Source organism: Schistocerca gregaria, chromosome 3 (genome assembly GCF_023897955.1).
Source record: "Schistocerca gregaria isolate iqSchGreg1 chromosome 3, iqSchGreg1.2, whole genome shotgun sequence".
In the NCBI taxonomy this organism is placed as follows: domain Eukaryota; kingdom Metazoa; phylum Arthropoda; class Insecta; order Orthoptera; family Acrididae; genus Schistocerca; species Schistocerca gregaria.
In genome coordinates this window covers 314,017,267-314,038,662 of record NC_064922.1, presented here as the reverse complement: position 1 = coordinate 314,038,662, position 21,396 = coordinate 314,017,267, and the positions used below count along the sequence as shown (strand labels likewise).

Here is a 21,396-nt window from a genome sequence, read left to right as displayed (position 1 = left end):
GTAAACGAAAATTTCACTGTGACCCCAACGTGATTTGAACACGCAACCTTCTGATCTGGAGTCAGACGCGCTACCGTTGCGCCACGGAGTCGACGCTGCTAAGCTCTTATCATGAATAGGTTCCTCGAACACTTACTGTACCGTTCAAACCTAAGAAATAATGACAGTAGGATCCACGAGAGACTCTTCCCAGATGTACTTGCTCTGGCGGGGGTGTAACTCAGTGGTAGAGTGTCTGCTTCGCATGCAGAAAGTCCTGGGTTCAAATCCCAGCTCCTCCAATTTTTGTTTCTCCGTGCAGCAGTATATGAAAACTTTTGCCTAGCACCATATTCTATCAAATTCAGCGTACAAGATTCTTCCCCAAGCAAGTGGATTTCTTACAGTTCGACGCCATAGCGGGAGGACGATGACCTGCAAGACCCTGGCCTGCGATCCCCCCATTGAAATGTTGCTCCAAAGCCTTCGGTATGGCATGCGGAGTGCATCTCAATCATTTCAAACATGTATTTGCAACTAAATGCGACAATCGTTATTTGTTTTTTCAAGATACTGAAAAATGAAGGGGGCACCCGGGATTGAACCGGGGACCTCTCGACCTGCAGTCGAATGCTCTACGACTGAGCTATACCCCCTTTCACAAACTTTCTATCCCCATAACTTAAGGAAAATTATTATACTCTGTCTGGCTAAAGACGTCTAATCGAGCAAAATATTGCGTAATCATTATCTCTCAGTTATATATTAGCGTTAAACGATATAAATAACAAAAATATTAGACACTTCGCGCCTGGAGAAAGTGCGAGTCGGCGCCTTCACCTTAATGTCAGAATGCGAAAATTCACTAGTAGCTTTTTTCAAGCAGGTTCTGTTCGTCCGTTCTCTGTAATCGTTTGGTATCTGATTAAATTGACATACTCGTCCATGGCTTCCGTAAACGAAAATTTCACTGTGACCCCGACGTGATTTGAACACGCAACCTTCTGATCTGGCGTCAGACGCGCTACCGTTGCGCCACGGAGTCGGCGCTGCTAAGCTCTTATCATGAATAGGTTCCTCGAACACTTACTGTACCGTTCAAACCTAAGAAATAATGACAGTAGGATCCACGAGAGACTCTTCCCAGATGTACTTGCTCTGGCGGGGGTGTAACTCAGTGGTAGAGTGTCTGCTTCGCATGCAGAAAGTCCTGGGTTCAAATCCCAGCTCCTCCAATTTTTGTTTCTCCGTGCAGCAGTATATGAAAACTTTTGCCTAGCACCATATTCTATCAAATTCAGCGTACAAGATTCTTCCCCAAGCAAGTGGATTTCTTACAGTTCGACGCCATAGCGGGAGGACGATGACCTGCAAGACCCTGGCCTGCGATCCCCCCATTGAAATGTTGCTCCAAAGCCTTCGGTATGGCGTGCGGAGTGCATCTCAATCATTTCAAACATGTATTTGCAACTAAATGCGACAATCGTTATTTGTTTTTTCAAGATACTGAAAAATGAAGGGGGCACCCGGGATTGAACCGGGGACCTCTCGATCTGCAGTCGAATGCTCTACGACTGAGCTATACCCCCTTTCACAAACTTTCTATCCCCATAACTTAAGGAAAATTATTATACTCTGTCTGGCTAAAGACGTCTAATCGAGCAAAATATTGCGTAATCATTATCTCTCAGTTATATATTAGCGTTAAACGATATAAATAACAAAAATATTAGACACTTCGCGCCTGGAGAAAGTTCGAGTCGGCGCCTTCACCTTAATGTCAGAATGCGAAAATTCACTAGTAGCTTTTTTCAAGCAGGTTCTGTTCGTCCGTTCTCTGTAATCGTTTGGTATCTGATTAAATTGACATACTCGTCCATGGCTTCCGTAAACGAAAATTTCACTGTGACCCCGACGTGATTTGAACACGCAACCTTCTGATCTGGAGTCAGACGCGCTACCGTTGCGCCACGGAGTCGACGCTGCTAAGCTCTTATCATGAATAGGTTCCTCGAACACTTACTGTACCGTTCAAACCTAAGAAATAATGACAGTAGGATCCACGAGAGACTCTTCCCAGATGTACTTGCTCTGGCGGGGGTGTAACTCAGTGGTAGAGTGTCTGCTTCGCATGCAGAAAGTCCTGGGTTCAAATCCCAGCTCCTCCAATTTTTGTTTCTCCGTGCAGCAGTATATGAAAACTTTTGCCTAGCACCATATTCTATCAAATTCAGCGTACAAGATTCTTCCCCAAGCAAGTGGATTTCTTACAGTTCGACGCCATAGCGGGAGGACGATGACCTGCAAGACCCTGGCCTGCGATCCCCCCATTGAAATGTTGCTCCAAAGCCTTCGGTATGGCGTGCGGAGTGCATCTCAATCATTTCAAACATGTATTTGCAACTAAATGCGACAATCGTTATTTGTTTTTTCAAGATACTGAAAAATGAAGGGGGCACCCGGGATTGAACCGGGGACCTCTCGATCTGCAGTCGAATGCTCTACGACTGAGCTATACCCCCTTTCACAAACTTTCTATCCCCATAACTTAAGGAAAATTATTATACTCTGTCTGGCTAAAGACGTCTAATCGAGCAAAATATTGCGTAATCATTATCTCTCAGTTATATATTAGCGTTAAACGATATAAATAACAAAAATATTAGACACTTCGCGCCTGGAGAAAGTGCAAGTCGGCGCCTTCACCTTAATGTCAGAATGCGAAAATTCACTAGTAGCTTTTTTCAAGCAGGTTCTGTTCGTCCGTTCTCTGTAATCGTTTGGTATCTGATTAAATTGACATACTCGTCCATGGCTTCCGTAAACGAAAATTTCACTGTGACCCCAACGTGATTTGAACACGCAACCTTCTGATCTGGCGTCAGACGCGCTACCGTTGCGCCACGGAGTCGACGCTGCTAAGCTCTTATCATGAATAGGTTCCTCGAACACTTACTGTACCGTTCAAACCTAAGAAATAATGACAGTAGGATCCACGAGAGACTCTTCCCAGATGTACTTGCTCTGGCGGGGGTGTAACTCAGTGGTAGAGTGTCTGCTTCGCATGCAGAAAGTCCTGGGTTCAAATCCCAGCTCCTCCAATTTTTGTTTCTCCGTGCAGCAGTATATGAAAACTTTTGCCTAGCACCATATTCTATCAAATTCAGCGTACAAGATTCTTCCCCAAGCAAGTGGATTTCTTACAGTTCGACGCCATAGCGGGAGGACGATGACCTGCAAGACCCTGGCCTGCGATCCCCCCATTGAAATGTTGCTCCAAAGCCTTCGGTATGGCGTGCGGAGTGCATCTCAATCATTTCAAACATGTATTTGCAACTAAATGCGACAATCGTTATTTGTTTTTTCAAGATACTGAAAAATGAAGGGGGCACCCGGGATTGAACCGGGGACCTCTCGATCTGCAGTCGAATGCTCTACGACTGAGCTATGCCCCCTTTCACAAACTTTCTATCCCCATAACTTAAGGAAAATTATTATACTCTGTCTGGCTAAAGACGTCTAATCGAGCAAAATATTGCGTAATCATTATCTCTCAGTTATATATTAGCGTTAAACGATATAAATAACAAAAATATTAGACACTTCGCGCCTGGAGAAAGTGCGAGTCGGCGCCTTCACCTTAATGTCAGAATGCGAAAATTCACTAGTAGCTTTTTTCAAGCAGGTTCTGTTCGTCCGTTCTCTGTAATCGTTTGGTATCTGATTAAATTGACATACTCGTCCATGGCTTCCGTAAACGAAAATTTCACTGTGAGCCCGACGTGATTTGAACACGCAACCTTCTGATCTGGAGTCAGACGCGCTACCGTTGCGCCACGGAGTCGACGCTGCTAAGCTCTTATCATGAATAGGTTCCTCGAACACTTACTGTACCGTTCAAACCTAAGAAATAATGACAGTAGGATCCACGAGAGACTCTTCCCAGATGTACTTGCTCTGGCGGGGGTGTAACTCAGTGGTAGAGTGTCTGCTTCGCATGCAGAAAGTCCTGGGTTCAAATCCCAGCTCCTCCAATTTTTGTTTCTCCGTGCAGCAGTATATGAAAACTTTTGCCTAGCACCATATTCTATCAAATTCAGCGTACAAGATTCTTCCCCAAGCAAGTGGATTTCTTACAGTTCGACGCCATAGCGGGAGGACGATGACCTGCAAGACCCTGGCCTGCGATCCCCCCTTTGAAATGTTGCTCCAAAGCCTTCGGTATGGCGTGCGGAGTGCATCTCAATCATTTCAAACATGTATTTGCAACTAAATGCGACAATCGTTATTTGTTTTTTCAAGATACTGAAAAATGAAGGGGCCACCCGGGATTGAACCGGGGACCTCTCGACCTGCAGTCGAATGCTCTACGACTGAGCTATACCCCCTTTCACAAACTTTCTATCCCCATAACTTAAGGAAAATTATTATACTCTGTCTGGCTAAAGACGTCTAATCGAGCAAAATATTGCGTAATCATTATCTCTCAGTTATATATTAGCGTTAAACGATATAAATAACAAAAATATTAGACACTTCGCGCCTGGAGAAAGTGCGAGTCGGCGCCTTCACCTTAATGTCAGAATGCGAAAATTCACTAGTAGCTTTTTTCAAGCAGGTTCTGTTCGTCCGTTCTCTGTAATCGTTTGGTATCTGATTAAATTGACATACTCGTCCATGGCTTCCGTAAACGAAAATTTCACTGTGACCCCGACGTGATTTGAACACGCAACCTTCTGATCTGGAGTCAGACGCGCTACCGTTGCGCCACGGAGTCGGCGCTGCTAAGCTCTTATCATGAATAGGTTCCTCGAACACTTACTGTACCGTTCAAACCTAAGAAATAATGACAGTAGGATCCACGAGAGACTCTTCCCAGATGTACTTGCTCTGGCGGGGGTGTAACTCAGTGGTAGAGTGTCTGCTTCGCATGCAGAAAGTCCTGGGTTCAAATCCCAGCTCCTCCAATTTTTGTTTCTCCGTGCAGCAGTATATGAAAACTTTTGCCTAGCACCATATTCTATCAAATTCAGCGTACAAGATTCTTCCCCAAGCAAGTGGATTTCTTACAGTTCGACGCCATAGCGGGAGGACGATGACCTGCAAGACCCTGGCCTGCGATCCCCCCATTGAAATGTTGCTCCAAAGCCTTCGGTATGGCGTGCGGAGTGCATCTCAATCATTTCAAACATGTATTTGCAACTAAATGCGACAATCGTTATTTGTTTTTTCAAGATACTGAAAAATGAAGGGGGCACCCGGGATTGAACCGGGGACCTCTCGATCTGCAGTCGAATGCTCTACGACTGAGCTATACCCCCTTTCACAAACTTTCTATCCCCATAACTTAAGGAAAATTATTATACTCTGTCTGGCTAAAGACGTCTAATCGAGCAAAATATTGCGTAATCATTATCTCTCAGTTATATATTAGCGTTAAACGATATAAATAACAAAAATATTAGACACTTCGCGCCTGGAGAAAGTTCGAGTCGGCGCCTTCACCTTAATGTCAGAATGCGAAAATTCACTAGTAGCTTTTTTCAAGCAGGTTCTGTTCGTCCGTTCTCTGTAATCGTTTGGTATCTGATTAAATTGACATACTCGTCCATGGCTTCCGTAAACGAAAATTTCACTGTGACCCCGACGTGATTTGAACACGCAACCTTCTGATCTGGAGTCAGACGCGCTACCGTTGCGCCACGGAGTCGACGCTGCTAAGCTCTTATCATGAATAGGTTCCTCGAACACTTACTGTACCGTTCAAACCTAAGAAATAATGACAGTAGGATCCACGAGAGACTCTTCCCAGATGTACTTGCTGTGGCGGGGGTGTAACTCAGTGGTAGAGTGTCTGCTTCGCATGCAGAAAGTCCTGGGTTCAAATCCCAGCTCCTCCAATTTTTGTTTCTCCGTGCAGCAGTATATGAAAACTTTTGCCTAGCACCATATTCTATCAAATTCAGCGTACAAGATTCTTCCCCAAGCAAGTGGATTTCTTACAGTTCGACGCCATAGCGGGAGGACGATGACCTGCAAGACCCTGGCCTGCGATCCCCCCATTGAAATGTTGCTCCAAAGCCTTCGGTATGGCGTGCGGAGTGCATCTCAATCATTTCAAACATGTATTTGCAACTAAATGCGACAATCGTTATTTGTTTTTTCAAGATACTGAAAAATGAAGGGGGCACCCGGGATTGAACCGGGGACCTCTCGATCTGCAGTCGAATGCTCTACGACTTTTTTTTTTTTTTTTTTTTTTTTTTTTTTTTTTTTTTTTTTTTTTTTTTTTTTTTTGGGCCTCCCTTCTCCCCACACAGCCCATCCATTCGCTCTCCTTTTATGCCTTCTTCGGCGAGCTTCTATGCTATATCGACTGATTTTTTTTCAAATTAACTGTGACAGTTAGGGAAATGAAATGATGTTTGGCTTCTTCGCCATGTGAGGCTTTTCCTCCGTAGAACTGAAAATTGAAAAATTAAGGCTTTTTGGGAATTAATAAATTGTCACTCTTGCTTCATACTGAAAAAAATTAAACAAAAATAGAAAGATTGTAACTGAGGAACACGTGCAAGAAGCTTCCACTGCATTGTGTGCAACGAAACCACCTTCCGATATTACCGAGATCCTGGAAAATCATCATAGATGAAAGTAGTTGCTGGAGATATGGGGTTCATCCAGCAGTAAGTGTGAAGCCGCAGTGCCGTTTCGGGGTTCTGTCCGAGGCCTTCACGGCTACCGTAGCGGCCCTGGGGCACACGAAGTCCCCACCGTACTTCACCCTCAACAGCGATCCCCTACTTTGGCCTGTGACTACATTTTTCGTAGACGAGGGCTATTAAGATGTTTATCCAATCCCTTGTCTCTGAAACAGAATGTGTAACATGTTACCAAAAGTTTTTTTGTGGTCCCTGCGCGTACATATCTGATAATATTTTGCTCGTTCGTATAATTCGTATTCTAAAACACGGTCATTGCCGTGTTCAGATATAACGTAATGTACATAATTGCCAAACAACCACAACACAGCATTGGTTTTCTGGACAGGGAAGAAAACACCATCGGGGAAGAGTAATTTTTCAACATTGATCTCAGTACTAACAGTTCTGGTTATAAAGGCTACCCGCCGTTGGAGTCCCCTCCATATTTCGGCGTATCCGCCACAGAGAAAGCGGTGGATCAATGTGTCAACTGCGTCACATCGGGTGCACACAATCGTGTCACTAAGACCAATGGAGTGCAACTTTTCGTTAGTGGAAACTACGTTATTAACAACTCGGTACCAGGTTGCCTGAATGTCGGAAGACAGTTCACGATTACTAATATTTTTCCAAATTCTTTTCCAGTCTTTGTCGGGATATCTGCACTCCATTTTGTTGACATGTTCTTTCGTTGTTAAGAGTTCCATTAATTTCCTGCAATTCGTTGATTGTGGATTCGTGACAATACTGTCCATGTAGCTAATCTCTAAAAAGAACTGGCGAATATATTTCAATTTATAATTAATTCCGCCTATATTTATGGGTGGACGTAAATTTTCTGGCTGTAGGAGTCGATACAGCCTGGCTGTAATACTATGTGGATGTTTTTCTATAATTTGTAGGGTCCTCTTTATATATAACGCCGTAGTCTTCCGCCATATATCTGTTAAACCTAGGCCACCTTCAGCGGAAGGTAACGTAACTGTACCGACTGCTACTCTAAAAATATTCCCTGTCCATATAAATCGGCAAATGATACTCATTATACGTTTGGCAATGGGTTTCGAAACTGGCAATATTTGACCTATATATATAGCTTTTGATAAAATGGACCAATTAATTATTCTGATTCGTTGTTTAATGTTCAGATGTCTGGTCTGATTGAGTATTGTGGCTCCTCTGATTGTATCCAGTACTTTCTTCCAATTGTAGGTCATGGTCTGAAGCGGACATCGGTAAAAGGTGACACCCAGAGCGGTGTGACGATCGACGGAGCGTGCCCATTCCAAACGGACATCTTGAAGACCTTTAAGATTTAAAAACGAACTCTTCACCTCGTTAACCCTAGCGCCTGTAGCTTCACAAAAGATCTGAATATTCGTAGTTAATTTCTCTAAATCTTCGTTACTACGAATAACCACTCCAACGTCATCAGCATATGCATTGGTGACGTTGTTAACGCCAGATATCGTGATGCCCTCAAGATCGACACCGAGTCTCCTTAGTAAAGGCTCCAGTGCAACAACATACAGGAGCATTGACAAAGGACTTCCCTGCGGGACGCCGTTGCGAATTTCAATAGGTGGAGTGAAATGCCCATTTACAGACACTTGTGTTTGGATGCCTTCAACAATGTTAATTAAAACTTGCACAAAATGTTGACTAAAACCCACATAGGTCAACGTTCTGAACAAAAATAAGTGGTTGACCCTGTCAAAAGCCTTTGAGAAGTCGATAAAGGCAAGGCCTCCTGGTGAGGATGACGTTGCAAAAATTGCAGAGACATCCCTATATTCACAAACAGTTTTAAAAATATTCCGCCCCGAGAGACAGGTTTGGTGGTCACCTATGATCTTCTCCATTAGAGGTCTCAGTCTTTCCTTCAGTACACGGGCAATTATTTTATAATCCGAGTTCATCAAACATATTGGTCTCAATTGATTGAGATCTTTAACTGTCGCGTTCCTTCCCTTTGGTATTAGCACAGTTACGCTTTCTTTGAACTCGCGTGGAACAGTAACACCTTGCAACACTTCATTTATCACTTCTGTGAATTGATTACCGATGAGAGGCCAAAATTTACAATAAAACTCTACAGGCAAGCCATCAGGCCCTGGGGACTTACGGGTAGGCGAATATTTAAGTATATCAAACACCTCCTCACATGTGATCGCAGTGGTAAGGGACACATTGTCCTCGTCATTGATAACGTTGTCGATACCTGTAGTTCGTAGCAAATCGTTCACACAGTCTAGATTATACCGGGTATCAGTATATAACGTACGATAAAATCCATAAACTGCATTTAAAATGTCAGAGTGTTCCGTCAGCACCCGGTTATCGCCCACTCTAAGACAAGCAATAAACGCTCGTCTTCTATTTCTTTCATGTTCGAGTAAGTGGTACAGCGATGCGTTTTCGTCCTCCACCGTTGTCGGGACACGAGATTTAATTTTTAAACCCTCCAGCTGTTGTCGCTTGAGACTTATGAGGTGAGCCTTGATCTTCTTTATTTCAATGAAAACCTCATCAGTCATCTGCTGAGCTGATAGTTCCCTTAAGCATGTATAGTAAAATTCAACGGTATTGCGAGACCACATCGCTCGCTCCCTCCCGTAAGCTATTAGGGATGATCTCAATTTCTTTTTAGCACATGAGGTCCACCACGCAAGGCGAGAGCTGTATTTATGGCGCATACGTAGAGCAGCCTGCCATACCTCCGCTACTGTTCTTGATAGGGCACCCTCGAACAACATATGGGTATTCAGCTTCCATAAGGGGCGACCCCAATACGTTCCTTGCTTCTGAAACCGAATGCTGCATTTCACTGCGAGATGGTCCGAAAAGGTAGTGGGAATTACTTCGATACTACTGATTTTATTTTCCAGGTTTGCTGTGACGTATATTCTGTCTATTCTGCTTTGCGAGCGACTACTGATGTACGTAAATTTGACTAACGTGGGGTATTTGCTTTCCCACACGTCTGTCCACTTCATGTTTGTCACCAAAGCCACCAGTTCCCTGGAGAAGTTAAAATTTGGTCGCTGATCCTTTTTGTGAAGTACACAATTAAAGTCACCACCGATTAAAGCTTCCGCCGGATTCCCCTTAAGTAAATAGACCATATCGTTCTTAAAAAAATTAGCCCTATCATCTCTAGCGTTGTTACCAGAGGGGACATATACATTTAAAACAGTAGTAGTAAAAATTTTACAACTGATGCCCCTCCCATTTTCTAACAGACAGATATCCTTCACATCAATACCATCTTTGACAAGGATCGCAGTCCCACATGTGGCTTCCGGTGCAATATTTAAAATCTCTTGAAAACCTGGAACATAAAAGTTGTGGACATTAAATTCCTGTAGGAGGGCTATATCAGTATCCGACTGGTAAAGGAAATCTTTTAAAGAAGCGACTTTCGTTTCACTGCGAATCCGATTTATATTGATCGTGGTCACATTATATGTCAGTTCCGTTGGCATAGGTGCAGGTAAAAGAAATTGGCTAATGAAGTATACCCCATGCAGAGTCACGTCTGTACCATTCCATTCTATCTGTCAGAAAGAAAAATAGACATTAAAAAAAAAAAAAAAAAATTAAATGCCACTAGCATGTGTCAGGTCCATCTCCATTCCGTGGTCGGTGCGATCTTCTTGGGCATCGGCCCAATCAAGTCCTTTTCCTGAGACAGTTCGGTCTAAATCCATAGTAGTGCCGGTCTGCAAACCTGCGACGCCAAGCGGTGCGCGAGGTTGTTGTTGAAGATCATCTGCATCGGCACGACTCATCTCCGCTTCAGTACACTCGTTAACTCGTGCTACTGGGCATTGTTCTCGTAGTCGTTCATTATCCCTTAAATGTTTTAACTTTTCCCGCAATGCAGGAGCTAAACTCTCTGCTGTTTTGTGTGCCAATCTCCTCTTCTTGCCTTTCTTCGAAGATCTCTTCGGCGATCTAGCAGGAGATGAAGTTTGCGACCTGTCAGGAGAAGTACCGGATGATACGTCTGACGTCGCCTGTTCCTTTTTTCGGACAAAAGTCCGCGTATCGCATTCCACAACGGCAGAAGGAGGCGCATCTTTTTCCATGGCTCCCACTGGTAGCAACTCAGTCTCCAATTCTACACTATCGCTCGTTGTGGTTTCCTTGACGCAAGTGTCTTCCGTGGGCGCCAACGTGAAACCAATGTCCAGATTGCTATCTTCGTTCATAGTTCCCGCAGAGTGGATGCCTGGAGCGTCCACTCCTCGGAAGCTAGTGGCAATATCCTCACGTTGGTGGGAATCCTGACGACGCAAGGAAACCTCCGTTGCGGGTATTTGGGGATCTTCGGCCGAGTCCGCGGAAGAACGAGCAACCACAGTGGGAGAGTTGGAAAAAGTTGGCGTCGGCATAGATTCGAGGGGCGCGGAGCTGATCGGCAGACCATCCGCAAATCTAGAGCTTGAAGCCGGAGTATCATCGACAACCGCCCGCGAGGCAGCAGGCTCCCCGCGCACAGGCGGCACCGACTCGCCTCGGCTGCGGAAGTCAGCAGCGGCAGCGTATGACAACTTCATACCAACAACAGGGCCGGAACGCGGCATCTCGTCACGCGGTAACTGCGGGACACGCCTCCGTGAACATTCTGCACGAATGTGTTCCGTGGAATTGCATAAAGCGCAAGTCCGCGGTTGCCCATCATAGATAATCAAAGCACGATACCCACAAATATTAAGATAAGAGGGGACATGCTTCTGTAATTCAATCTTAATTTGCCTTACGCCGTTCAAGACAGGAAACATATGAGCTTCAGACCACCTTTCTGCCACATTGGAAATAATTCTGCCATAAGGCCGAAGGGCAACATTAAGTTCTTCGGGCGGAATTTCAAAAGGGAGCTCAAACACTCTGATCGTACGAATCCCGTACCCAGCATGACTAACAGCAACGTCACTCACATTCCCATCAGAATGATTAAACTTCACGCTACCTCCGCAACGATCCACAATGGAACTACATAATTCTGGACTTTTCATCTTCAGATACACAGCATTTGTCACAAACGAGAGATAAACTCCGACAACATCATCACCGTTAATCAATACTTTTTCGATAAACCATGCTTTAATTTCAAATGCTTTAGGTCGAGCGAAATTTCGATCGAAAGTAAACATGATTGTGTCTTTCCTCAAATAATTCGACCTATTCATTCTAGAACTTCATGAATACAAGTGCAACACGAATAGCGGCTTAGCAGCACCACTAACCTCAAACGCAGCGACTCAGCCTGTGTTTACTACAGCCAGACGTCCAGCTCCGCCACACGTCCGTCCCGCTCGGCGGCTGACTCGCAACTGACTGAGCTATACCCCCTTTCACAAACTTTCTATCCCCATAACTTAAGGAAAATTATTATACTCTGTCTGGCTAAAGACGTCTAATCGAGCAAAATATTGCGTAATCATTATCTCTCAGTTATATATTAGCGTTAAACGATATAAATAACAAAAATATTAGACACTTCGCGCCTGGAGAAAGTGCGAGTCGGCGCCTTCACCTTAATGTCAGAATGCGAAAATTCACTAGTAGCTTTTTTCAAGCAGGTTCTGTTCGTCCGTTCTCTGTAATCGTTTGGTATCTGATTAAATTGACATACTCGTCCATGGCTTCCGTAAACGAAAATTTCACTGTGACCCCGACGTGATTTGAACACGCAACCTTCTGATCTGGAGTCAGACGCGCTACCGTTGCGCCACGGAGTCGACGCTGCTAAGCTCTTATCATGAATAGGTTCCTCGAACACTTACTGTACCGTTCAAACCTAAGAAATAATGACAGTAGGATCCACGAGAGACTCTTCCCAGATGTACTTGCTCTGGCGGGGGTGTAACTCAGTGGTAGAGTGTCTGCTTCGCATGCAGAAAGTCCTGGGTTCAAATCCCTGCTCCTCCAATTTTTGTTTCTCCGTGCAGCAGTATATGAAAACTTTTGCCTAGCACCATATTCTATCAAATTCAGCGTACAAGATTCTTCCCCAAGCAATTGGATTTCTTACAGTTCGACGCCATAGCGGGAGGACGATGACCTGCAAGACCCTGGCCTGCGATCCCCCCATTGAAATGTTGCTCCAAAGCCTTCGGTATGGCATGCGGAGTGCATCTCAATCATTTCAAACATGTATTTGCAACTAAATGCGACAATCGTTATTTGTTTTTTCAAGATACTGAAAAATGAAGGGGGCACCCGGCATTGAACCGGGGACCTCTCGACCTGCAGTCGAATGCTCTACGACTGAGCTATACCCCCTTTCACAAACTTTCTATCCCCATAACTTAAGGAAAATTATTATACTCTGTCTGGCTAAAGACGTCTAATCGAGCAAAATATTGCGTAATCATTATCTCTCAGTTATATATTAGCGTTAAACGATATAAATAACAAAAATATTAGACACTTCGCGCCTGGAGAAAGTGCGAGTCGGCGCCTTCACCTTAATGTCAGAATGCGAAAATTCACTAGTAGCTTTTTTCAAGCAGGTTCTGTTCGTCCGTTCTCTGTAATCGTTTGGTATCTGATTAAATTGACATAGTCGTCCATGGCTTCCGTAAACGAAAATTTCACTGTGACCCCGACGTGATTTGAACACGCAACCTTCTGATCTGGAGTCAGACGCGCAACCGTTGCGCCACGGAGTCGACGCTGCTAAGCTCTTATCATGAATAGGTTCCTCGAACACTTACTGTACCGTTCAAACCTAAGAAATAATGACAGTAGGATCCACGAGAGACTCTTCCCAGATGTACTTGCTCTGGCGGGGGTGTAACTCAGTGGTAGAGTGTCTGCTTCGCATGCAGAAAGTCCTGGGTTCAAATCCCAGCTCCTCCAATTTTTGTTTCTCCATGCAGCAGTATATGAAAACTTTTGCCTAGCACCATATTCTATCAAATTCAGCGTACAAGATTCTTCCCCAAGCAAGTGGATTTCTTACAGTTCGACGCCATAGCGGGAGGACGATGACCTGCAAGACCCTGGCCTGCGATCCCCCCATTGAAATGTTGCTCCAAAGCCTTCGGTATGGCGTGCGGAGTGCATCTCAATCATTTCAAACATGTATTTGCAACTAAATGCGACAATCGTTATTTGTTTTTTCAAGATACTGAAAAATGAAGGGGGCACCCGGGATTGAACCGGGGACCTCTCGATCTGCAGTCGAATGCTCTACGACTGAGCTATACCCCCTTTCACAAACTTTCTATCCCCATAACTTAAGGAAAATTATTATACTCTGTCTGGCTAAAGACGTCTAATCGAGCAAAATATTGCGTAATCATTATCTCTCAGTTATATATTAGCGTTAAACGATATAAATAACAAAAATATTAGACACTTCGCGCCTGGAGAAAGTTCGAGTCGGCGCCTTCACCTTAATGTCAGAATGCGAAAATTCACTAGTAGCTTTTTTCAAGCAGGTTCTGTTCGTCCGTTCTCTGTAATCGTTTGGTATCTGATTAAATTGACATACTCGTCCATGGCTTCCGTAAACGAAAATTTCACTGTGACCCCGACGTGATTTGAACACGCAACCTTCTGATCTGGAGTCAGACGCGCTACCGTTGCGCCACGGAGTCGACGCTGCTAAGCTCTTATCATGAATAGGTTCCTCGAACACTTACTGTACCGTTCAAACCTAAGAAATAATGACAGTAGGATCCACGAGAGACTCTTCCCAGATGTACTTGCTCTGGCGGGGGTGTAACTCAGTGGTAGAGTGTCTGCTTCGCATGCAGAAAGTCCTGGGTTCAAATCCCAGCTCCTCCAATTTTTGTTTCTCCGTGCAGCAGTATATGAAAACTTTTGCCTAGCACCATATTCTATCAAATTCAGCGTACAAGATTCTTCCCCAAGCAAGTGGATTTCTTACAGTTCGACGCCATAGCGGGAGGACGATGACCTGCAAGACCCTGGCCTGCGATCCCCCCATTGAAATGTTGCTCCAAAGCCTTCGGTATGGCGTGCGGAGTGCATCTCAATCATTTCAAACATGTATTTGCAACTAAATGCGACAATCGTTATTTGTTTTTTCAAGATACTGAAAAATGAAGGGGGCACCCGGGATTGAACCGGGGACCTCTCGATCTGCAGTCGAATGCTCTACGACTTTTTTTTTTTTCTTTTTTTCTCTACCACTTTTTTTTCTTTTTTTAAGCTATTTTTTTCCTTTTTTTTCCTGACTCTTGTGTAAAAGAATTGGTGAGTGGTCAGTTCCGTGCAGGTGGAGACAAAGCGGGCAGGGGTCGAATCCCGAGGCCTGTCCACGATGGCTCCCCCTGCCCATCCCTGAGTCACTTCTCCAAGCAGACAGTTTTTATACATATATTTTTTTTGTTATAGTATTAATATTTTTATAGTTGTTTCTCCTCTGCTCCGAGGTATATAGTGCTGACACATTTGGAAAGGAACATTTCTTCTTTTTCGTGTGTCAGTTGTGTGTTTTGATCCATATCGAAATACTTTGCTCTTCCGTTAGAGGTGTGAAATTGACACGAATAAGCAAACAAGTATAAGGAGACTAATGAAAAGAAGTAAACTGACCAGGTATAACAGAAAGTGTAACTTAAGAAAAATAGAATAAAACTGAATAGATTTCCTCTTGATTGGCTTCGATCATCCAATGTGGTCATCCTATGCCATGTTTTTCAAAGGTGATGTCCATCATGTTTCCGAATAATTTTTTACTGTTAGTGACACATTGAATCTTCCAGTATGCCAGCTCCATGTAGGTCAGAAAACTAATATAATCGTCTTTTCCACGAACATTAACGATGTAGTTGACGTAGTGCCCTAGGATCCACATTACTGTATTGTTTTTCGTGGCTGGATAAAACTTTTTGTCGGGACGCAGTAGGATATCCAGTTGCAGATTGTCTTCCGCGCTCCTTGACAGTACCGCAATCCTTTTCTTGACCCATCGCCAATTCAGTGCATGGCCCCCGCAGGTAAACCGATGGATCAGAGAATCGACGAGTCCACAACAGAGGCAGAGATTTGTGTCACTTAACCCAATTGCATGTAGTTTTTCATTAGTGGCAATTGTGTTATTTACCACCCTGTACCAAGTTGAAGCAACATCCGAAGAGTGTACTTTCAAGCTGATGTTGGCCCACACCGTTTTCCAGTCAGTAGTCGGATACTTCCGTTCTATTGTATTTGGGGTCGCCGACTTTTCCCACTCACGTTGCAAGTCGCGAGTTGACAGTGGTCGGCGCCGTAGAACACCAACATCTGTATAACTAACATGAAGGAAAAATTCCCTGATGTGTTTCAATTTGTAGTGGATTCTTCCAACGTCAATAGGAGGTCGCACACTCGCTGGACGCACTGTGAGGTACAACTTTTGAGTAACAGTGCAGTGGCTGTCATGCAGTAAAGTCGTGGTCCGCTTGACGTACAAGGCCATTGCCTTCCCGGCGATGTTAACCAACTCAAGCCCACCAGTAGTTCTCGACTTGGCTAGTGTATCGGAGGACAATTTAAATATGGTTCCCTTCCAGATGTATTGATTGGCAACCTGCATGATCTTTCTGGCCTGAAGCTTGGGAATGGGAAAAAACTGTGCAACATAATACGCCTTGGAGAAGACGTAGGTATTGAGAATCCTAATTTTTTCTATAATGTTCACAGCACGCCAGCGACATTCGATAATGGTACCCTGTATCAGATGCGTCACTGACTTCCAATTGGAGGCCGCCATTTTCAGAGGGCATCTATTCAAGGTGATTCCTAGTAGTTTGTGAGATTCCACAAGATGCGCCCACGGTATAGTTAAGCTCTCAAAACCCTTGAGATCGAGCACTTTACATTTCTGGTCACTTAGTTGTGCTCCAGACACTGCACTATACTGGTCGATCGCCCGTTTAATACGGACCACCTCGTCGTCACTGCGTAACAGAACGGCAACATCGTCAGCGTATGCACGGACGATGAATGTGTGACCTGACATTGACACACCTGACAAATGGTGATAAAGAGACCGAAGGAAGGGTTCCAGTGACAGCACAAAAAGTGACATAGAGAGTGGACTGCCCTGGGGGACACCCCGCTGAATGGATATTGGTTGCGTCAGCTGTCCATTGACTTGTATCCTCGCCGATATGCCAGATGTCAAATTGCGAAGGACTTTTAATGCCCCTTCCTCGAGTCCTATTTTGTCCAGTATGTGAAAAAGATAGCGGTGGTTCACATGATCAAAGGCTTTATGAAAGTCTAGAAATAGCAGGGCACAATTCAGGTTGGTGACTGAGGCAATGGAGATTAGGTCCCTAATTTCAGACATCGCAGACATGGCATTCCGTCCTGGCACGCAGGCCTGGTGCCGCCAGACAACTTTGTGAAGGAGCGGCGACATTCGGGCGTTAACAGCTCTGGCTATAGTTTTGTAGTCAAAATTAAGCAGGGTGAGCGGGCGCAGATTATCAAATCGCTTACACCCTTTGCGTTTGGGAACAAGGACAATTTTACCCTCCTTCATCGCATTAGGAACAGGCGCCCCGGCAATGATTTCATTTAAAATTTCTGTAAATGTAACACCAATTACATCCCAATACCGAAGGTAAAACTCCTTGGGTAGGCCGTCCAGTCCTGGGGCTTTGTTAGCGGGCGACTTAACAATAAGTTCTAAAGTCTCCTCGACACTAAACGGAGCCAGAAAGTCACGATTATCATCCGCAGTAACGGACGTGTCCATGAATTGGAGTACAGTAGCAGTCAAGTCATCATTGGTTGGGTAGTCCGAATACAGGCCGTGATAATATCTCTGAATTGCCGTGACTATGTCAGGTTGCCGAGTGAGAATTTCCCCGTTATTAGTTGCCAGTTCGTCTATAAATAAGCGTCTACGGTTGGTCTGATGCTTAATAAGATGGTACATGGAAGTTGTCTCAGATTGAACCAAAGAGTTGACTTTGGACTTGATTTTTAACCCTTCTAGTTGTTTACGTTTGATACTGAGCATCTTAGCCTTGATTTGCTTTATTTGAGCAGTGTAAATATTATTGACGCCAGATTTGTCGTAGAGCTCCCTTAAAATTGAATAATAAAATTCCGTGGTCTTCTTTGCATCCCTCGATTGCGTATTACAGTACGAAATTAAATACCGTCGCAACTTTGGTTTAGCAAAGGACGTCCACCACTCTACTTTCGTACGGTACATATTGACAGAGCGAAGACAAAAAGTCCAAGTTCGTGTGACAAGTTCCTCGAGATCGGCGTCCTGAAGGTGGGAAAAGTTCAACATCCAGTGACCTCTGAATCGTTTGGTGGGTTGTCTGTCCAGTTGTATGACGGTTGCGTAGGCGCAGTGATCGCTACATGGGACGGGAATGACCTCTGAATCAACAACATGTTCTCCGAGCTGAGAAGACACATATATTCTGTCGAGGCGGCTACTCGAGGTGGAAGTGAAGTATGTAAATTTCACAAGGGTAGGGTGAAGGACTTCCCACGTATCCTGGAGATTCATTCGTAAAACCAGATCATGAAGCTCCTTACAATAGTTAAAATTTGGCCTCTGATCTTTTTGATGCACAACACAGTTAAAATCTCCGCCTAATACAAGGGCAGTCGGATTTTTACGAAGCAAGTAAATTAGTTCGTCTTTAAAGAACTCGGTCCTTGCGAACCTGTGGTCACTCCCGGAGGGCGCGTATAGGTTCACGAGCGTGACGCCGAATATTTTGCAGCATATGCCACGCCCTGACTCCAGTGTTTCAACGTCCGAGACGGGGATGCCCTCACGCACGAGAATGGCTGTACCAGTGCTAAGCTCGAAAGCAACATTGGTAATACAGTGGAAACCGGGAATGACCAGATCTGAAAGAAGGAATTCCTGCAATAGAAGTACATCAGCGGCAGACTCATATACGAACTGCCTAAAGACTGCAAGTTTCAAATCAGACGTGATCCTGTTTACATTAACACTCAGGAACTTGTACGCTTGTGCCATGTAGTTTACGGAGCTACTTTAAATTAACGTGATCATCGTCTCCAGCAAACCAGTCCATTCGTGAAACAGCTGGTGGAGAGTGGCCATCACCATCGTTTGCATCCGAGAGGGCTTGCTGTTTGTGTTTGCTGCGTGGTACATTCAAGTTCGGTTGGAATTTCTTTTTGTTCCTCCCGCCACTGGCGACTTTTTCCGCAGAAAGTGGCATCGGAGAATCTACACAGGTCTCCTGTGCAGGTTGCCCTGCGACAGCAACGTGCAGTTGCGTCTCGCCGGTTAACCCTTCCAGAGACACGCTAAGTTCTTGTTTGGCCACACGTTGGGATTGTGTGGAAACACTCTCTCGGTCAGGTTGTTGACAAGCAAGGCTGAGATCTCGCTCTGTGTTGACACACTCGTAAGCGTGTTTGTTGTCAGTGTCGCATTGCTGTGATACGAGTTGTGAACTTGGGCACACCCCGCCGACGTAACTGTGGGCAACGTGCTGAGGTTCAATATCGGTCGGTTGGAGAGCCGACGCGATAGACGCGGATGGTAAGCAACAACCAACCTGGGGCGTAGCACTACCGTCAGCGGGCGAAGAAGTATCAACTTCAACGCTTGATTCTGGTAGAGCGTCATGCGAAAGCTCAGTGTCTCCTGCCGGTTGTTTGATATCAAGTGTGGCAGGTGTTACCGGTACGGAGACGCCTTCATCGGAACTACTACTGTCGCACGTTCGACGTCTCTTGGACGCTACCGCAGTGACGGGACGGGTGAGAGGGTTCTGATCCCCGCCCGTCGCAAGAGGAATAGCAGGGAACTCTTCTTCAAAAGGTTTTTCATGTACAGTCACAGTATCACTGGAGGGGGACGGCCCAGTACTTGTTAATTGAGTACCTGTCACTAAATCAGCTAAAGTGAGTCTCTTACGTTGCTGGAAAGTAGGCTTTAAGACGGTCACCCTTTTAGGGCAATTTTGCCGTAAATGACCACTTTCATTGCAGATAAAACACGTAGAAGCTTGTCCGGAATAGGTAACCTGCACCTTATAACCACAAACAAATACATGCGATGGGATGTTGACTTTGACTTGCATCTCAACCGATCTGATACCAGAAAAACATTGCAACTTATGTTGCCTGGACCACTTTTCAAGTCGAATGTTACGCACCTCGCCATATTTAGTGAGCACATCTTTTAAGAAACAGTTGTCTACTTCAGGGGGCAGGTTGTAAATACGAACGTTGGAGATCTCGACATCAGCGTTAGTAATTTTGACAGTACTCACAGTGCCGTCGCGATGCCGGAAATCGACGCCGCCGCCATGTTTCTGCAAAAGACGTTCCAGTAAGAGGGGATTCAGAAGCTTCACGAAGAAGCAGTATAAATCCAGGTCGTAGTAGGCAGTGTGAACTTGATCAGTGGTTATGCCTATTGTATCGACGATCCATTCATGAACTTCCAGTGAACTTGGCTGAACTGATCGTGTAGCCTTGTCAAACTCGAACTGCAGGGTATTTTTCCTTGGAATCGTGGGAACCATTTTGCAAATTAACCCAAATGGGCTAACTGCATACAGCAAATACTTCAAACAACGACACGAACACACAACCACGCACAATCACGTGAAACAGAAAGCACAAATACAACGTAAACAAGCAAGTGACACTGAGCGCTCCGAACGTCCGCACGCTGCCGCGTCGCAAGCGGTAATGAAATGTTGCTCCAAAGCCTTCGGTATGGCGTGCGGAGTGCATCTCAATCATTTCAAACATGTATTTGCAACTAAATGCGACAATCGTTATTTGTTTTTTCAAGATACTGAAAAATGAAGGGGGCACCCGGGATTGAACCGGGGACCTCTCGATCTGCAGTCGAATGCTCTACGACTGAGCTGTACCCCCTTTCACAAACTTTCTATCCCCATAACTTAAGGAAAATTATTATACTCTGTCTGGCTAAAGACGTCTAATCGAGCAAAATATTGCGTAATCATTATCTCTCAGTTATATATTAGCGTTAAACGATATAAATAACAAAAATATTAGACACTTCGCGCCTGGAGAAAGTGCGAGTCGGCGCCTTCACCTTAATGTCAGAATGCGAAAATTCACTAGTAGCTTTTTTCAAGCAGGTTCTGTTCGTCCGTTCTCTGTAATCGTTTGGTATCTGATTAAATTGACATACTCGTCCATGGCTTCCGTAAACGAAAATTTCACTGTGACCCCGACGTGATTTGAACACGCAACCTTCTGATCTGGAGTCAGACGCGCTACCGTTGCGCCACGGAGTCGACGCTGCTAAGCTCTTATCATGAATAGGTTCCTCGAACACTTACTGTACCGTTCAAACCTAAGAAATAATGACAGTAGGATCCACGAGAGACTCTTCCCAGATGTACTTGCTCTGGCGGGGGTGTAACTCAGTGGTAGAGTGTCTGCTTCGCATGCAGAAAGTCCTGGGTTCAAATCCCAGCTCCTCCAATTTTTGTTTCTCCGTGCAGCAGTATATGAAAACTTTTGCCTAGCACCATATTCTATCAAATTCAGCGTACAAGATTCTTCCCCAAGCAAGTGGATTTCTTACAGTTCGACGCCATAGCGGGAGGACGATGACCTGCAAGACCCTGGCCTGCGATCCCCCCATTGAAATGTTGCTCCAAAGCCTTCGGTATGGCGTGCGGAGTGCATCTCAATCATTTCAAACATGTATTTGCAACTAAATGCGACAATCGTTATTTGTTTTTTC

The 21,396-nt window shown here is 44.8% G+C and overlaps 31 non-coding genes across 31 annotated transcripts; 11 read left to right on the top strand and 20 right to left on the bottom strand.

Annotated features, from left to right (window-relative positions):
- Positions 1-19: 19 nt before the first annotated feature.
- On the bottom strand, positions 20-91 carry Trnaw-cca (transfer RNA tryptophan (anticodon CCA)). The gene has a single exon. It is a non-coding gene; the product is annotated as a tRNA-Trp (tRNA).
- A 118-nt stretch (positions 92-209) lies between these two features.
- Trnaa-cgc (transfer RNA alanine (anticodon CGC)) lies at positions 210-281 on the top strand. The gene has a single exon. It is a non-coding gene; the product is annotated as a tRNA-Ala (tRNA).
- Positions 282-563: 282 nt separating this feature from the next.
- On the bottom strand, positions 564-635 carry Trnac-gca (transfer RNA cysteine (anticodon GCA)). Its single transcript has one exon. It is a non-coding gene; the product is annotated as a tRNA-Cys (tRNA).
- A 317-nt stretch (positions 636-952) lies between these two features.
- Positions 953-1,024, bottom strand: Trnaw-cca (transfer RNA tryptophan (anticodon CCA)). The gene has a single exon. It is a non-coding gene; the product is annotated as a tRNA-Trp (tRNA).
- A 118-nt stretch (positions 1,025-1,142) lies between these two features.
- Trnaa-cgc (transfer RNA alanine (anticodon CGC)) lies at positions 1,143-1,214 on the top strand. The gene has a single exon. It is a non-coding gene; the product is annotated as a tRNA-Ala (tRNA).
- A 282-nt stretch (positions 1,215-1,496) lies between these two features.
- Positions 1,497-1,568, bottom strand: Trnac-gca (transfer RNA cysteine (anticodon GCA)). The gene has a single exon. It is a non-coding gene; the product is annotated as a tRNA-Cys (tRNA).
- A 317-nt stretch (positions 1,569-1,885) lies between these two features.
- On the bottom strand, positions 1,886-1,957 carry Trnaw-cca (transfer RNA tryptophan (anticodon CCA)). The gene has a single exon. It is a non-coding gene; the product is annotated as a tRNA-Trp (tRNA).
- Positions 1,958-2,075: 118 nt separating this feature from the next.
- Trnaa-cgc (transfer RNA alanine (anticodon CGC)) lies at positions 2,076-2,147 on the top strand. The gene has a single exon. It is a non-coding gene; the product is annotated as a tRNA-Ala (tRNA).
- Positions 2,148-2,429: 282 nt separating this feature from the next.
- Trnac-gca (transfer RNA cysteine (anticodon GCA)) lies at positions 2,430-2,501 on the bottom strand. The gene has a single exon. It is a non-coding gene; the product is annotated as a tRNA-Cys (tRNA).
- Positions 2,502-2,818: 317 nt separating this feature from the next.
- Trnaw-cca (transfer RNA tryptophan (anticodon CCA)) lies at positions 2,819-2,890 on the bottom strand. The gene has a single exon. It is a non-coding gene; the product is annotated as a tRNA-Trp (tRNA).
- Positions 2,891-3,008: 118 nt separating this feature from the next.
- On the top strand, positions 3,009-3,080 carry Trnaa-cgc (transfer RNA alanine (anticodon CGC)). The gene has a single exon. It is a non-coding gene; the product is annotated as a tRNA-Ala (tRNA).
- Positions 3,081-3,362: 282 nt separating this feature from the next.
- On the bottom strand, positions 3,363-3,434 carry Trnac-gca (transfer RNA cysteine (anticodon GCA)). The gene has a single exon. It is a non-coding gene; the product is annotated as a tRNA-Cys (tRNA).
- Positions 3,435-3,751: 317 nt separating this feature from the next.
- On the bottom strand, positions 3,752-3,823 carry Trnaw-cca (transfer RNA tryptophan (anticodon CCA)). Its single transcript has one exon. It is a non-coding gene; the product is annotated as a tRNA-Trp (tRNA).
- A 118-nt stretch (positions 3,824-3,941) lies between these two features.
- On the top strand, positions 3,942-4,013 carry Trnaa-cgc (transfer RNA alanine (anticodon CGC)). The gene has a single exon. It is a non-coding gene; the product is annotated as a tRNA-Ala (tRNA).
- Positions 4,014-4,295: 282 nt separating this feature from the next.
- On the bottom strand, positions 4,296-4,367 carry Trnac-gca (transfer RNA cysteine (anticodon GCA)). Its single transcript has one exon. It is a non-coding gene; the product is annotated as a tRNA-Cys (tRNA).
- Positions 4,368-4,684: 317 nt separating this feature from the next.
- Trnaw-cca (transfer RNA tryptophan (anticodon CCA)) lies at positions 4,685-4,756 on the bottom strand. Its single transcript has one exon. It is a non-coding gene; the product is annotated as a tRNA-Trp (tRNA).
- A 118-nt stretch (positions 4,757-4,874) lies between these two features.
- Trnaa-cgc (transfer RNA alanine (anticodon CGC)) lies at positions 4,875-4,946 on the top strand. Its single transcript has one exon. It is a non-coding gene; the product is annotated as a tRNA-Ala (tRNA).
- Positions 4,947-5,228: 282 nt separating this feature from the next.
- Trnac-gca (transfer RNA cysteine (anticodon GCA)) lies at positions 5,229-5,300 on the bottom strand. The gene has a single exon. It is a non-coding gene; the product is annotated as a tRNA-Cys (tRNA).
- Positions 5,301-5,617: 317 nt separating this feature from the next.
- Trnaw-cca (transfer RNA tryptophan (anticodon CCA)) lies at positions 5,618-5,689 on the bottom strand. The gene has a single exon. It is a non-coding gene; the product is annotated as a tRNA-Trp (tRNA).
- Positions 5,690-5,807: 118 nt separating this feature from the next.
- Trnaa-cgc (transfer RNA alanine (anticodon CGC)) lies at positions 5,808-5,879 on the top strand. Its single transcript has one exon. It is a non-coding gene; the product is annotated as a tRNA-Ala (tRNA).
- Positions 5,880-12,355: 6,476 nt separating this feature from the next.
- On the bottom strand, positions 12,356-12,427 carry Trnaw-cca (transfer RNA tryptophan (anticodon CCA)). Its single transcript has one exon. It is a non-coding gene; the product is annotated as a tRNA-Trp (tRNA).
- A 118-nt stretch (positions 12,428-12,545) lies between these two features.
- On the top strand, positions 12,546-12,617 carry Trnaa-cgc (transfer RNA alanine (anticodon CGC)). Its single transcript has one exon. It is a non-coding gene; the product is annotated as a tRNA-Ala (tRNA).
- A 282-nt stretch (positions 12,618-12,899) lies between these two features.
- On the bottom strand, positions 12,900-12,971 carry Trnac-gca (transfer RNA cysteine (anticodon GCA)). The gene has a single exon. It is a non-coding gene; the product is annotated as a tRNA-Cys (tRNA).
- Positions 12,972-13,288: 317 nt separating this feature from the next.
- Positions 13,289-13,360, bottom strand: Trnaw-cca (transfer RNA tryptophan (anticodon CCA)). Its single transcript has one exon. It is a non-coding gene; the product is annotated as a tRNA-Trp (tRNA).
- Positions 13,361-13,478: 118 nt separating this feature from the next.
- Positions 13,479-13,550, top strand: Trnaa-cgc (transfer RNA alanine (anticodon CGC)). Its single transcript has one exon. It is a non-coding gene; the product is annotated as a tRNA-Ala (tRNA).
- A 282-nt stretch (positions 13,551-13,832) lies between these two features.
- Positions 13,833-13,904, bottom strand: Trnac-gca (transfer RNA cysteine (anticodon GCA)). Its single transcript has one exon. It is a non-coding gene; the product is annotated as a tRNA-Cys (tRNA).
- A 317-nt stretch (positions 13,905-14,221) lies between these two features.
- Positions 14,222-14,293, bottom strand: Trnaw-cca (transfer RNA tryptophan (anticodon CCA)). Its single transcript has one exon. It is a non-coding gene; the product is annotated as a tRNA-Trp (tRNA).
- A 118-nt stretch (positions 14,294-14,411) lies between these two features.
- Positions 14,412-14,483, top strand: Trnaa-cgc (transfer RNA alanine (anticodon CGC)). The gene has a single exon. It is a non-coding gene; the product is annotated as a tRNA-Ala (tRNA).
- Positions 14,484-20,480: 5,997 nt separating this feature from the next.
- Trnac-gca (transfer RNA cysteine (anticodon GCA)) lies at positions 20,481-20,552 on the bottom strand. Its single transcript has one exon. It is a non-coding gene; the product is annotated as a tRNA-Cys (tRNA).
- A 317-nt stretch (positions 20,553-20,869) lies between these two features.
- On the bottom strand, positions 20,870-20,941 carry Trnaw-cca (transfer RNA tryptophan (anticodon CCA)). The gene has a single exon. It is a non-coding gene; the product is annotated as a tRNA-Trp (tRNA).
- A 118-nt stretch (positions 20,942-21,059) lies between these two features.
- Positions 21,060-21,131, top strand: Trnaa-cgc (transfer RNA alanine (anticodon CGC)). Its single transcript has one exon. It is a non-coding gene; the product is annotated as a tRNA-Ala (tRNA).
- Positions 21,132-21,396: the final 265 nt, after the last annotated feature.